The sequence below is a fragment of the Camelus bactrianus genome, chromosome 10 (genome assembly GCF_048773025.1).
Source record: "Camelus bactrianus isolate YW-2024 breed Bactrian camel chromosome 10, ASM4877302v1, whole genome shotgun sequence".
Classification (NCBI taxonomy): Eukaryota; Metazoa; Chordata; class Mammalia; order Artiodactyla; family Camelidae; genus Camelus; species Camelus bactrianus.
The window spans coordinates 71,978,962-71,993,555 of NC_133548.1; the positions used below are offsets into that span (position 1 = coordinate 71,978,962).

Here is a 14,594-nt window from a genome sequence, read left to right on the forward strand (position 1 = left end):
TGGCCTCACAATGGAAATCGAGTCCCAAACCGTTCCGGGTTAGTGCCCTGGATGCCGCCCCCTCGTGATTCGTGGCCTCCCACTCTACGCTCAGTCTTTGGCGCGCGGCTCTGTCAATCAGAAAAGCTCTAGGAAAGGATTGGCCCCCGGCGATCAGCGTGCTGACTGTTCTGCCTGATTGGGACATAGGCTCCCTCCACCTCCAAACTCTACTCCTGTCCTGTAAAGGTCGGACTTACCTGTGAAAAAGGCAAAGAGGAAGTGGGACCCTTGCGTTGTTCCAGCTGCTTCCTAGCCAAGCCCAGCATCACCCTCTGTTCGGCCAACTGACCTAGATTGGCCTCAGCCATTCCTCTGAGCCTGCCCCTGCCAAAGATCACTGGTGATTTCCTCATGGCTAACTCTAGGCGTCACGTCTCAGCCCTTATCTTACTTGCCTCTTCAAAAAAATATTTGACATGTTGACCTTTCTTCGTTGTTTTCCGTAATTCGTGTTTCTCCTGGCTTTCCTCCCTCTGAGTCCTCTTCTCTATCCCCTTTGCACTTGCCCCTTTCGCTGCCATCTCAAGTTCTGGTGTTACTGATGGATCTGTCATCCTATTGCCTTTGTCCAGGCCTCTGCTGAGATCCTGAATTACATCAGTAGCACCCTTACTAGCATGTCAGTTATCCTGCCTGTTTGACTGCCCTCCATTCTTCATACTGTAGCCAGTCAGGCTGCTGACATTTCTTTAGTGGAACCACACTCATCTTAAGATAAAGTAGAAACTCTTGTAAAGAGTTTTTTTTTCCCTCAGGCTCCATCTTTCATCAACATTCCTCCTCCTCCCTTTACCTTCTGCCTTACCCCGATTCCTTGGCTTCTTTCAGATCCTAGACTTGACCGTGACCTTGGGATTTAGTTTGCATCGCATTGTTTCCACCTGGAATGATTTCTCCCTACCTCTTCCCTGCTATGCCCAGGACTCACTTTAGAAGTTACTTTCTGAAGAAAGGCTTCCTTCCTCTCCTTTCAAGTTGCCTCTCTAATGTAGGTTTGCAAGGTAAAAGACAGGATACTCAACTAAATTTGAGGTTCAGATGAATAACAAATAATTTGTAGTATAACCATGTCCTATGCAGTATTTGGCATCCTGTATTTTTATTTGCTAAGTCTGGCAACACTGCTCCAGCATGCTCCCTTCGTAGTCAGTACCTTTCCTCTGACAGCTCTTATCACATATTCCATGTGGGCTGGTCTTTCTTGTTCACTGTTTAAATTTCTTTGCCTAGCACAGTGCCTAAAATATAATAGAGATTTGGTAAATAAATAATGGAATATTCTAGGGGAATCGTGAATAGCTGCTTGATATTCCTGGAGGAACTTTCTTCCATAAAACAGAAGTACTGATGAAATATGCTCTTTGAAATGTTAGTTTAATCTTTCGTATTTTTACTTGTGACTTTGTGAAAGAAGCATGTCTATAACTTTGTCTAGGTAGAACAATAAAAATTGTTTTTGGAAAAATATGAGAACCTGTATTTTATATTTTGGAGCTTTGTTTGTATTGGAGGTTTTTGGGGTGAGTGCAGTGAGAAGTTAAGAGAACTCTCCATCCTTATTATGACCAGACTCTTCCTCTCTGATCCCTTTCAGAATCTTTCTACTACTTGACTTTATTTATTTACTTCAGTGGCAGAGTTAAGGGCTAATAAGTCAGTAAGTATTAAGAACCTTCTGCTTTCATATAATAAACTCTTTAAGCTTCCTCCAGTTAACCTCAGTCTCCTGGCTGCTTGCAAGATCTTTTCCAGATACCCTCACTATTTTTTCTCATCTTGTCGGAGTAGATATGGACCAACAAGGAAGAAATTAAAGGTAATCCAAAACGCCTAGTATTAGTACCCTATTACCAATTTGGTTGTCTGCTTGCTGATTTGTTTTTTGTTAATAGTAATTTTCAGGCTGGAAATTTGACCTAATATTTATTCTAAAACTGAGTTGTTCAATTGCGGTAGTCACTAGCCAGATGAGCCCTTGAAATGTAGCTACTATTATAACTGAATAACTGAATTTTAAATTATAAAATTATATTATATTTAATTGTAATTAATTTTAACTTAAAACCTGATACTCAAATCAGTTACTGCATAATATCTAAGTATGTTTGGAAAACTTGAGTTATCTGAATCTACTTTTTCAACTGTAAATTTTATGAAATCTAAATACAAATTGAATATTTCTGATAAAAATTAGCATCTGAATTGAGATGTGCTATAACTGTAAAATATTTACAGGATTTCAAAGATTTAGTATAGAAATGTAAAATGTCTCATTGATAATTTTTATATTGATTATTAGTTGAAAGTACAATCTTTTACATAATTGGGTCAAGGAAAATATATTATTAAAATCAATTTTACCTGTGATTTTTTTTTTCACTTTTTAAAAATGAGGCTAATCGGAAATTTAAACTTATACATGTGGTATGCATTCTCTTCTTTTAGACAATGCCGTCCTGAACTGTGCCTGGCCACAGCTTATTAAAGTTCTCAGAGTGAGAATATAATAGTTAACTAAAATCTTTCTATTTCATTGCTTATTATTTAACCAAAGGGAAAGAAATAAAATCACTTTTCCTGTCCTTCCTTTAAACACAGTTTAGTTAAGAAAAAAATAACCCAATGAACATGTTACACCCTATATCACATACCAGCATTTGCACTTAACTGTATCACGTTGTCTTCAGTCTCCATTTTTGCCTGTGCACGTGGTATTTCTTCTTGTGCACATGCCTTGCTTCCTCCTTGTCTCGTCCTTATGACGCACTCTTACTCTCCTTCAAAACCAATACTTCCCTGGCAGTGCTACATCAGCTTTTCCTTTTTTGTGAGTTTTACACTTATGCATATTCTAGGTTATCATTCAGTATTGCTGTTAACTTTTACCTTTTTATCTTAAGCACCCAGAGCATTACCTGGCACTTAGTCTGGCAAAAAATAAATTTGGTGAGTTGATCTCAACAATGACAAAAGAAAACTCACTCTGCTTTGTTTTCTGGGATAAAATTGCTTGCAGTTTTCATCCTCCGTCAGATAAATTATGATGGTTTGTAAAATAGCATCGAAAGCTTTTCACCAGCAAATTTCATGTTTCTAAAAAATTTACACAGACTGGGAAGCTAGTATGGTTCCTGTAGGAATTGTGGCAATCAGTTTCCTTTAGATTTTGTTTCCCTTGTAACTGGGAAAAACAGGACGTGTTAGAACACGAGCTATTTTGAAATAGTGATCATTATAGTACAAGGTAGGAATGGCAGATTTTAGTTTCAGAGATCAGTCTGCTATCAAATCCTGAGAAGTCAAATGGGTTCTGACATTCCAACCAGCATCAACTGTGGGTAGGTTGCCATTTTTGTTTATAGTAGGAGTTTAGTTTCTACTAGAATAGCCCGTGAAATAGAACGGGCCAATGGTTATTAGGAGAATCATTAAAAATATTTTTTTAATATTATTATGTTTTTCATTCCAGTACACCTACGCATGGAGTTGCACATGAAAGAAACAGATCAATTGCAAATCTTGTAATTTGGAATGTGTGCCCCGGGTCACTTTCTATTTGGAGCTCATTTTTAAAAATCATTTTTGGTATGTATATTCATGGTTTATCTCTCCTGTTTGACAGTCAGAGAGGCCCCTTGTTGAATAACAATTTTATTGGTTTTGTAGGATGACCCCCTGTTTCTTTGAGTCCCCTGCATAATGAGTTTTACGTTTGCAGAATAGCCTATATTTTAAATCACCCCATGCCAAATACATGTAAAAATTGGTCTACCCTTTTTTTTTTACATGATGTGTCAACAGAAAAACATATGCATAAATTTCATTTGGTAGTAAAGATTGATCACACTGTTTTCTGTTTGAGAAATTACTGTGGCTTTTTGTAACCTCTTGGTTGTGGTTATGCATGTGCGCTCTTGAGTTCCTTTTGTAAGAATTGCACAGATTTCTGAAGCTGGGACTATTTCATTCACTGGCGAGTTCCCTTCCCTTAACTCATTTAAAAAATAAGTTTTGAATACTGTTCGGTGCCAAGCACTGATCTAAGGACTTCGTATATGTTAATCTATTGGACTTTTATCATCACGCTATATGGGAAGACTACTAGTATCCTTCAGATTTTTTAAATGAGGAAACTGAGGCAAAACGACGTTAAGTATCTTTCCAAGGCTGCACAGTTAGTAAGTGGCAGAGTTGGAATTTAAACCCAGTTAGTCTGTACATGTAAACCCCATGTTGTACCATCACTCAAAATGGATATGATCACTACCTTCAGGGAGATTGCTTTAAAGATGCTAAAATGTTTGAAAAGGTTTTAATAACAAACTGTGCCCACAAAACACTGTGTTTTTACTAGTATTTACTGAGCTATGTTGTAAGCTCCTCAAAGCCAGGAATTAGTATATCACTCATCTTTCTTTTACCCCAGCATGAAACACAGACCTTACATTTACTGTTTATTCTCAAACTTAGATTTCAGATTGTGGAATGGGCAATTATCATAGAATTCCTCTGAACAGTAGCCACAGTCAAGGAATCTATCATTAGTTAGCAGCTGACTGAAAGTTTCTCTATACTACATTGTCCATTGCTTTTACTTCAATTCTTCACCAATTTGTCTTTCTTGTTCTGATTTACTACACTTAGTATGATAACATCTAGGTCCATCATGTTGCTGCAAATGGTATTATTTCATTCCTTTTTATGGCTGCATAATATTTCTCTCTCTCTCTCTCTCTCTCTCTCTCTCTCTCTCTCTGTCTCTCTGTCTCTCTCTCTCTCTCTCTCTCTCTCTCTCTCTCTCTATATATATATATATATATATATATATATATATATATATATATATATATGCCATAGCTTCTTTACCCAATCATCTGTTGATGGACATTTAGGTTGCTACCATGTCTTGGCTATTGTAAATGGTACATCTATGAACATTGAGATGCATGTGTCTTTTAGAATTATTGTATTTGTCTTTTCAGGATATATACCTGGAAGTGAAATTGCTGGGTTATGTGGTAGCTCTATTTTTAATTTTTTAAAGAACCTCAATACCATTCTCCATTGTGGCTGCACCAATTTACATTCCCACCAGCAGTGTAGGAGGGTCCCCTTTTCTCCACAGCCTCTCCAGCATTTATCGTTTGTGGGCTTTTGAATGGTGGCCATTCTGACTGGTGTGAGGTGATGCCTCACTGTAGTTTGGATTTGCATTTCTCTAACAATTAGCAGTGTTGAGAATCATTTTGTGTGCCTGTTGGCCATCTGTATGTCTCCTTTGGAAAAATGTCTATTTAGGTCTTCTGCCAATTTTTTGATTGGTTTGTTTGATTTTGATATTGAGCTGAATAAGCTTTTGTATATTTTGGAAATCAATCCCTTGTCAGTCACATCATTTGCAAATATTTTATCCCATTCCATAGGTTGTCTTTTCATCCTGTTCATAGTTTCCTTTGCTGTGCAAAAGCTTTTATTTTAATTAGCTCCCATTTGTTTTTTGGTTTTTTTGCTTTTGTTTCCATTACTCTAGGGAGTGGATCAAAAAAAATATTGCTGACATTTATATCAGAGTGTTCTGCCTATATTTTTCTCTAGGAGTCTTATAATATCCGGTCTTCCATTTAGGTGTTTAATCCATTTTGAGTTTATTTTGTATATGGTGTTGGAAAATATTCTAATTTCATTCTTTTATGGAAACTCTCCAGTTTTCCCAGCATCACTTATTGAATGCACTGTCTTTTCTCTGTTGTATATTCTTTCCTCCTTTGTCATTGACCATAAGTGCATGAGTTTATTTCTGGGCTTTCTATTCTGTTCCATTGATCTATGTGTCTATTTTTGTGTGCTAGGACCATACCTGGTTATTATAGCTTTGTAGCATAATCTGAAATCAGGGAGCCTGATTCTTTCAACTTCGTTCTTTCTTCTCAAGATTGTTTTGGCTGTTAGGGGGTCTTTTGTGTTTACATACAAATTTTTAAAAAAAAAATTTGTTACAGTTCTCTGAAAAATGCAATTGGTAATTTGATGGGGATTGTACTGAATCTGTGTATTGCCTTGGGTAGTGTGGCCATTTTAATAATATCGATTCTTTCAGTCCAAGAACATGATATACCTTCTATCCGTTTGTATTATCTTCAATGTCTTTCAGCAGCGCCTTACTGTATTCAGAGTATACGTCTTTTGCCTCCTTAGGTAGGTTTATTCCTAGGTATTTTGCTCCTGTTAATGTGAGAGTAAATAGGATTGTTTCTTTAATTTCTCTCCCTGATAATTCATTGATAGTGTATAGAAATGCGGAAGATTTCTGTGTATTAATTTTGTATCCTCCAACTTTACCAAATTAATTGATGAACTCTGGTAGTTTTCTCATGGTCTCTTTAGGATTTTCTGTGTGTAGTACCATTTCATCTGCAGACAGTGACAATTTTCCTTTTTTTCCAATTCGATTCCTTTTATTTCTTTTCATCCCAGGTTGCTGGGGCTAGGAATTCAAAAACTATGTTGAACAAGAGCGGTGAGAGTGGCCGTCTTTGTCTTGTTCGTGATCTGAGAGGGAACGCTTTCAGTTTTCATTACTCAGTATGATGTTATCTGTGGGTTTGCTGTATGTGACCTTTTATTTTGTTGAAGTATATTCCCCATGCCCGTTTTCTGGAGAACTTTATCAAAGATGGACGTTAAATTTTATCAAAAGCTTTTTCTACATCTAAAGAGTTAGTCATATGTTTTTTATTCTCCAGTTTGTTAATGTGGTGTGTCACACTGCTTGCTATGTGGGTATTGAAAAACCCCTGCATCCCGGGGATAAATCCCACTTGATCATGGTGAACGACCCTTTTAATGTATTGCTGGATTTGGTTTGCTAGTATTTTGTTCAGGATTCTTACATCTATGTGATATTTGCCTGTAATTTTCTTTTTTCTTTTTCTTTTTCTTTTTTTTTTTTTTTTTGTGTGTGTGTATGCTATCTTTGGCTTTGGTATCAGGGTGATGGTGACCTGATAGAATGAGTTCAGAAATGTCCCTTCCTCTGCATTTTGGGGGAATAGTTTGAAAAGGATAGGTGTTAACTCTTCTCTAGATGTTTGGTAGAATTCTTCTGTGAAGCCACCTGGTCCAGACTTTCGTTTGTTGGGAGTTTTTAAATTACTGATTCTATTCAGTGCCGGTAATTGGTCTATACACATTTTCTATTTCTTCCTGGTTCAGTCTTGGCATACTGTTCCTTCTTAAGAAATTGTCCATTTCATCTAGGTTGTCCATTTAATTGGCATATAGCTGCTCACAGTAGTCTCATGATCCTTTGTATTTCTATGCTATCAGTTGTAACTCCTTTTTCACTTCTGGTTTTATTGGTTTGTGCCCTGTCCCTTTTTTTCTTGATAAATCTGGCTAAAGGTTTATCAATTTTGTTTGTCTCTTCAAAGAACCAGCTTTTAGTTTCACTGATCTTTTATATTGTTGGGGTTTGGGGGGGGGTTGTTTGTTTGTTTCTTTCTTTCTTTTTTAGTCTCTATTTCATTTATTTCTGCTCTGATCTTTATGATTTCTTTCCTCCTACTAACTTTGGGCTTTGTTTTTCTTTGTCTAGTTTCTTTAGGTGTAAGGCTAGCTTGTTTATTTGAAGGTTTTCTTGTTTCCTGAGGTAAGCTTGTATCACTGTAAACTTCCCTCTGAGAACTGCTTCTGCAGTTTGGGTTGTAAGTTTTTCCCTTTCATTATTTTAAATATATCATTCCAGTCTCTTCTGGCCTGCAGAGTTTCTGCTGAAATTCTATTTTATTTACTGCTTTTCCCTTGCTGCTTTTAGTATTCTCTCTTCATCTTAAATTTTTGTCTTTTTAATTACAGTGCGTCTTGGTGTGTTCCTCTTTTGTTAATCCTGTGTGGGACTCTCTCTGCTTCCTGGACTTGGGTAATTATTTCCTTTCCCAGGTTAGGCAAGTTTTTAGCTATTATCTCTTCAAACATTTTCTTGGGTCCTTTCTCTCTTTCTTCTCCTTCTCAGACCCCTATAATGGGAATATTAGTTAGCTTGGTGTTGTCCCATAGTCCCTTAAACTGTTCTCATTTTTTTTTCCCCTTTTTTCTGTTCAGCGGCTGTGAGTTCCACCACTCTGTCTTCCAGCTTACTGATCCATTCTTCTGAATCGTTTAGTTAATTCCTTCTAGTGTATTTTTTCATTTCGTTTATTGTATTCTTCATCTCTGTTTGGATGTTCTTTATATTTTCTAACTCTTTGTTAAAGACTTTTAACCTCTTGCTCTGTGCATCCAATTCTTTCCCTGATTTCTTTGATCATCTTTATGATCATGACTCTGAACTCTTTCTTGGGTAGTTTCCTGTCTCCACTTTACTTAGCTCTTCTTCTGGAGTTTTATTTTGTTCCCTCATTTAGAACATATTTCTCCGTGGCCTCATTTTGTCTAAGTTGCTCTTTGTATTTTTATGTATGTGGTAGGTTTTTGTTTCTCACCCTTGGAGAAGTGACCTTCTGTAGGAGATGTCCTATGTGTCCCAGCAGTGCACTCCCCTCTCGTCACCCAAGCTACAAGCTCCCGGGGTTCCCCCTTAAGAGGGCTGCATTAGTCCTTCTGTTGTCGCAGGCTGACTGTGTGGTGGGTCTGGCAGGTTTGGTTGGCCCCTAGTCTGGTTGGTTGCCAGGGCCTGCCTTGCGCAGTTGCTGCTGGCTGCCTGCTCCTGAGGTGTCTGCTTGCAGAATTCTAGGGGGCCTCAGGGCTAGTGCTGGCTCACTGGTGAGTGGAGTCAGGGTCCCAAGACATCTGGGCCTGTTGCCCACCTGCTAGCCAGTGAAGCCAGATCCTGGGCTCAGTTCCAGGTTCCTGGCAGGCAGAGCTGGCTCCTGGACTCTGGCTACAGTGCTCAGGGATCCCAGAGTTCCTTTCAGATCGTTCAGTGGGAGTAGGGGAAGGCGGATTCCTAACAGTTGGGTGTGGGGTCTGCGGTATTCCGGAGGTTGCATTGGCCTGCCTGTGGGCAGGACCAGGGCCCAGCGAGGGTAGGGTCCAGCCTGTGTTGCAGGATCATAGTTTTCTTGCTTATGGTGTCTGCACCCTGGTGGGTGAGGCTGATCTAGAGGCTCATGCAGACTTCCTGGCAGAAGGTGTCAGTGCCTGTCCACGGGTGGGTGGAGCTGCGTCTTGGCCCTCCAGTGGGCTGGGCCATTTCTAGGGGCATGTCCAGGAGCAGCTGTGGGACTTTTAGTCTTCAGGCAGCCTGTCTGCTGATGGTAGGGCTGTGTCCCCACCCAGTTAGTTGTTTGGCCTGCAGCATCTCAACACTGGCCCCTGCAGGCTTTTGGGTGGTACTAGGTCTTGACAGTAATGAGCCAAAATGTCAGCCACCCACAGTAGCAGTGTTCGTGAGGCTGAATGTTCCCCAGTATGTCTCCCACCAGTGTCTATGTCCCACAGCTCTTCCCCGTACCAGCCCCCACCTCTCCAGAAAACTCTCCGAGACCAGCAGGTACTTCTGGCTTAGGCTCCCATCAAATTACTGCTTTGCCCTGGGTCTCAGTGCACATGAGATTTTTTGTGCACCCTTTAAGAGTGAAGTCTCTATTTCCTCCAGTCCTGTGGTGCTCCTGCAGTTAAGCCCCACTGGCCTCAGACCCAAATGCTCTGGGAGTGTGTCTTCCCAGTGCCAGAACCCCAGACTGGAGAGCCCGACATGGGGCTCAGAACTCTCACTGCTGTGGGAGAACCTCTGTACTATAATTATTCTCCAGTTTGTGGGTCACCCACCTGGGGAATACGGGTTTTGATTATATTGTGAATCCACCCCTCCTGCTGATGCAGGAAAAACAGATGTGCTGCGTGAGGTGGGCCGTGTCCCAGGTCTCAGTGGAGCCCCTGGGATGTGCCCCTCCAAGTATGGGTCTTGGCTTCATGCAGGAAGGAATTCAAGAGAGAGCCACAGTTGTGTAAAGGTAGATTTATTTAGAGATATGTTACTGCATAGAGTGTAAGGAAAGAGAAAGGCCACGAGGTGTAAGGGTTGGGTTCTCAGGTTAGAGTAAAAGTAGATACACACTCCACAGACAGAGCGCGGGCCCTTTCTAAAGAGGAGGGAGCAAAAAGGGCGTTGTGTTGCCAGTTTTTATGGGCTTGGTAGCTTCATATGCTAACAAATGCTTTAACTAGCCTGGGGAAGGGGCTGGGATTCCCAGGAAGTTGGCCATTTCCCACCCTTTGACCTTTTGTGGCCAGCCTTGGAGCTGTCATAGCACCTGTGGGCATGTCACTCACCATGCTAATATATTACAGTGGGCGTATAACAAGCTCAAGGTCCACTAGGAGTCAAATCTCCCACCATCTTCAGCCTCAAGGCCTACTAGGAGTTGAATCTCCCACCATTTTAATGTTAATTGCTGTCATTCCTTGAATGGCTGTGCCCTGCCCCCTTCCTGTCTCCCTACCTCTCTCGCTAAGGTTCCTTCTTTGTGTCTTCAGTTGTAGAAGATCTTTTCTGGTAGTTTCCAGTTTCTTTTCTCATCAGTGATTGTTCTGCGGATGTGATTTTGGTGTGAGAGGAGGGGAAAGGATCCTTTGCTCGTAAGAGGAGTTGAGCTCACAGTCATTCTACTCCACCATCTTGCCTGCGCCCCGTATATTTTCTTGAACACAAAAGTCCCTCAAAACCCCAAGAAATTTCCCTACTCATGTTGTGGCCCTTAATTGCCATTATTCTCCTATTTATTTCTCCTAAAAAGAAACAAAAATTTTTTTGTCCATTAATATTTTATTTAAATTTAGCATCTCATAAATTAAAGCTGTTTTTATTCATGTTCAAGATATAAGGCTGATTCTTAATAACAAAAAGATTGCTTTACTATTGTTCTGCTTTCGGAGCTTTTTCCTCTATGTTTTTCTACTTTTTGAGCATGTTTTTTAGTTTGATTAAAGTGCAGCAAAGTGTGTCTCATGTCATCCATGTCCTAGTGCTAGGAAATATTCTCATATATCTTTGTGCATTAATAGTACTGGCCCTTCCTCCTCCTTGGAGGGGTGAAAGGGGCTTTATTCTAATAGAATTTGGAAATGGTGTCAGAATCCAAGGTTTCGTTGCTATAGCAACAGAGAATAATGGAAAGACTAATGTCAAACACATTCACTGTTGCCATAGTGACAATCAGTTGCCTTACAAAATATGTTTACTGTTACATTCTGGTTCTATTTTTAAAATATGCTTATCTATATGAATGCTCCAAAAGGGGATAAACAGTTCAAAATGATTTAAGAAAGATTGAAACTCTTCAAGAGATGAAAGAAATTTGTTTCACTGTCCATTATTTAATGATAAACCCACAGAGTCCACAAATAGCCTACAAGGGAAATAAAAATAATCATTTCTATTCAAGTAACTGTTCTTCCTCTTGTCAGTCAGAGAAATTGAAGCATGGAGTTTAAGACATGTGTGTATTGTCATTTCATGCTATTTCAAATCACTTTTTCTGAGCTTCTGAAAATAAGGAATTCTGCCACGTTGAAGTGGAATACTTTTTAAGCAGTAGCACTTGAGTGGGGCACATGCCCACCGGACAGCTGAGCCCAAGACAAAATCATTAAAGCAGGCAATAATTTATTTTAGCCTCTTTGATGATCTTTCTTTTCCGTTTCGCAGACTCCTCCCCTAGCTGACAAAACATTCTCATAATAGTAAGTCATCAAGCCCTCCCCATCCCACAACTTCCTTGTAACCTTGATTTGTACCTTTCTCTTCCTCTTCCCATAATTACTTCTATTTGACTAAAGCTGGGGAGGACAGCCCTCATTTTACCATTGAAAATGCAGTTCCCTTTTTCAATTGGGCTTTTTATTTTAATGTTGAGTTTTATGAGCTGTTTATATATGTTGGATATTAACCCCTTATTGGTCATATCATTACAAGTATTTTCTCTGTCAGTGGGTTGTTTTTTTGTCTTGTCAATGGTTTCCTTTGCTGTGCAGAAGCTTTTAAGTGTAATTAGGTCTGATTTGTTTATTTTTACTTTTATTTCTTTTGTTTTAGGAGACAGAACTGAATAGATATTTCTTCCAAAGAGGAAATGCAGGTGGCCAATTGGCGCATGAAAAGATGCTCAACATCACTAATCATCAGGGAAATGCAAATCGACACCACAATGAGATATCACCTCACACCGGTCAGAGTGGCCATCATCAAAGAGAACACAAATAATAACTGTTGGTGAGCATGTGGAGAAAAGGGAACCCTGGTGCACTTTTGTTGGGACTGTAAATTGGTGCAGCCACTGTGGAAAACAGTATGGAGGTCTCTCCAAAAACTAAAAATAGAACTACGATATGACACAACAATTCCACTCCTGGGCATATATCTGAAAAAAAAAATAAAAACAACACGAAGTCAAGAAGGTGCATGCACCCCACTGTTCATAGAAGCATTATTTACAGTTGCCAAGATACGGAAACATCCTGAGTATCCATCAACAGATGAATGAATAAAGAAGATGTGAGATACAGACATATAGAAATACACACACACACAATGCCATACTACTCAGCCATAAAAAAGAGTGAAATGTTGCCATTTGCAGCAACGTGTATTGACTTGGAGGGCATTAATGAAATAATGAAATTTAATGAAATACATTAAATGAAATAAATCAGACAGAAAAAGACAAATACTCTGTGTTATCATTTACGTGTGGAATCTGAAAAATACGGCAAACTAGTGAATATAACCAAAAAGAAGCAGACTCACAAATGCAGAGAACAAACTAGTGGTTTACCAGGGAGGAGAAGGGCAAGATAGGGGTAGGGGAATAAGAGGTACCAACCATTAAGTATAAAATAAGCTGTAAGGATACATTGTACATGGGAAATAGAGCCAATATTTTATAAAACTATAAACAGAGTATAACCTTTTAAAACTGTAAAAAACAAACAAAAAACCCACAAGTAACCCGTTACATACATACATACATACATACATACATACATAATTTATTTAAAAAAAAGAAAAAAGAAAGAAAATGCAGTTGCTAGCACAATGCCTGGCTCAGAGTAGAGCACAATGAATATGAACTGAATGAATGTGCTTCCATCAAACAATAGCCTTTGTTTTAGTCTTTCTGAGACCTGCTAGATGGCTGAAACACCAAATTCAAAGTTACATGTAAATAGACCGTAATGGCCTAATGGGTTACTTATCTCAAAGGATAGTCTCCTTTAGAAATGACTGGTATTTATAGGTTAATTCGGGAGGAGGAAGTTGTTGGGAAATAAAGATGCATGTATTCTACAGAAGCAATGTGTGTGATGGTAGTTAAACTTCTGGGTTGACCAACAAAAATTCATATAATGCCAAATGTGCCTGAACTATACAGATAATAGTCTGACTTCCATCATTTCTAGTCTCTTTCATAAAATTATTTCAATTGTTCAAAATTAACTTCCATTGACATTTCAGGATCTCAGGAGCTTGGCTCTACCAGCCAATAATGGTAATTCTGGCAACAGAAGATATCCTTAGGTGCCAGTAATGTGCTGGGCAACTATACTTCTGCAGTGGGCAGGGTCCTGTTCCCTGAAAGGTCCACAGCCTAATTCCCAGATCACATGAATATGTTACCTTACACGGCAGAACAGATGTTCTACGTGTGATTAAGGATCTGGAGCTGGGGAGATTATTATGCATTATTTCGGTGGACCCAGTTTAATCACGAGAGTCCTGATAAGTGAAAGCGAGGAGGAGAGTGTCACAGTGATGGAGAGTGAGAAGGCCTGACTAGACATTGCTGGCTTTGGAGAAGGAGTAAGGGAGCCGTAAGGCAAGGATGGTGGGGAGCCTCCAGAAGCCAGAAAAGGCAAGGGAATGGATTTAACCCAGTGACTTCAATTTGGGGATTCTGATCTCCAGAATTATAAGAGAATAAATCTGTGTTTTAAGCCATCGCGTTTGTGTTTTTGCTAGAGTGGCCATAGGAAACTAATAGGCAACTTCTACAACTACATGAAGGAAATGAGCTCTCAAGAGCAGTGGTTTGGAAAGGCTTTTGATTTGGCCCACTTAAATTCCATTTTAAAACTTTTCTCTTACCCACTGCAGCTGTCCTTACTTTTTAGTGAGCAAAAAGAACTTTAATCATATGGAAAACGTGCAAAGTAATACTAAAAATGAGAATCATCATTAAAAGAAAAAAAATCAGCAAAAGTAAAAATTTTACAAGACATTAATAAGTTAACAACAATCAAAATCTACAACCAGATTAGACCAACACAGATAATTCAATAATAACAATTTTCCCTCTAGAAAATTTTAGGAATTCCAAAGATCTGCATATGCCCAGACACAAAGAGGAAGTTTGCAGTGTTGCCAAGAACTTTGTGAAGTCAGACCCTCAGTGAACTCATCATGTGCTACTTTTAGCTTAAAAGCATCAAATTTTATTAACCTTTAATAACAAACTCAGTAGGCTACTCGGAATTAGCCCTTATCCGTATGAAAATTAGCCCTTATCCATATAAGTAGGGCTTTTGAAAGGGCTCTTAAGAACCAAAAAACAGCC

At 39.2% G+C, this 14,594-nt stretch overlaps 1 long non-coding RNA gene across 1 annotated transcript; it reads left to right on the forward strand.

Moving 5' to 3' along the window:
• The first annotated feature begins 135 nt into the window (after positions 1–135).
• Positions 136–12,429, forward strand: LOC123614596 (uncharacterized). Its single transcript, XR_006722023.2, has 3 exons — positions 136–1,858; positions 3,512–3,627; positions 12,077–12,429. It is a non-coding gene; the product is annotated as an uncharacterized LOC123614596 (long non-coding RNA).
• Positions 12,430–14,594: the final 2,165 nt, after the last annotated feature.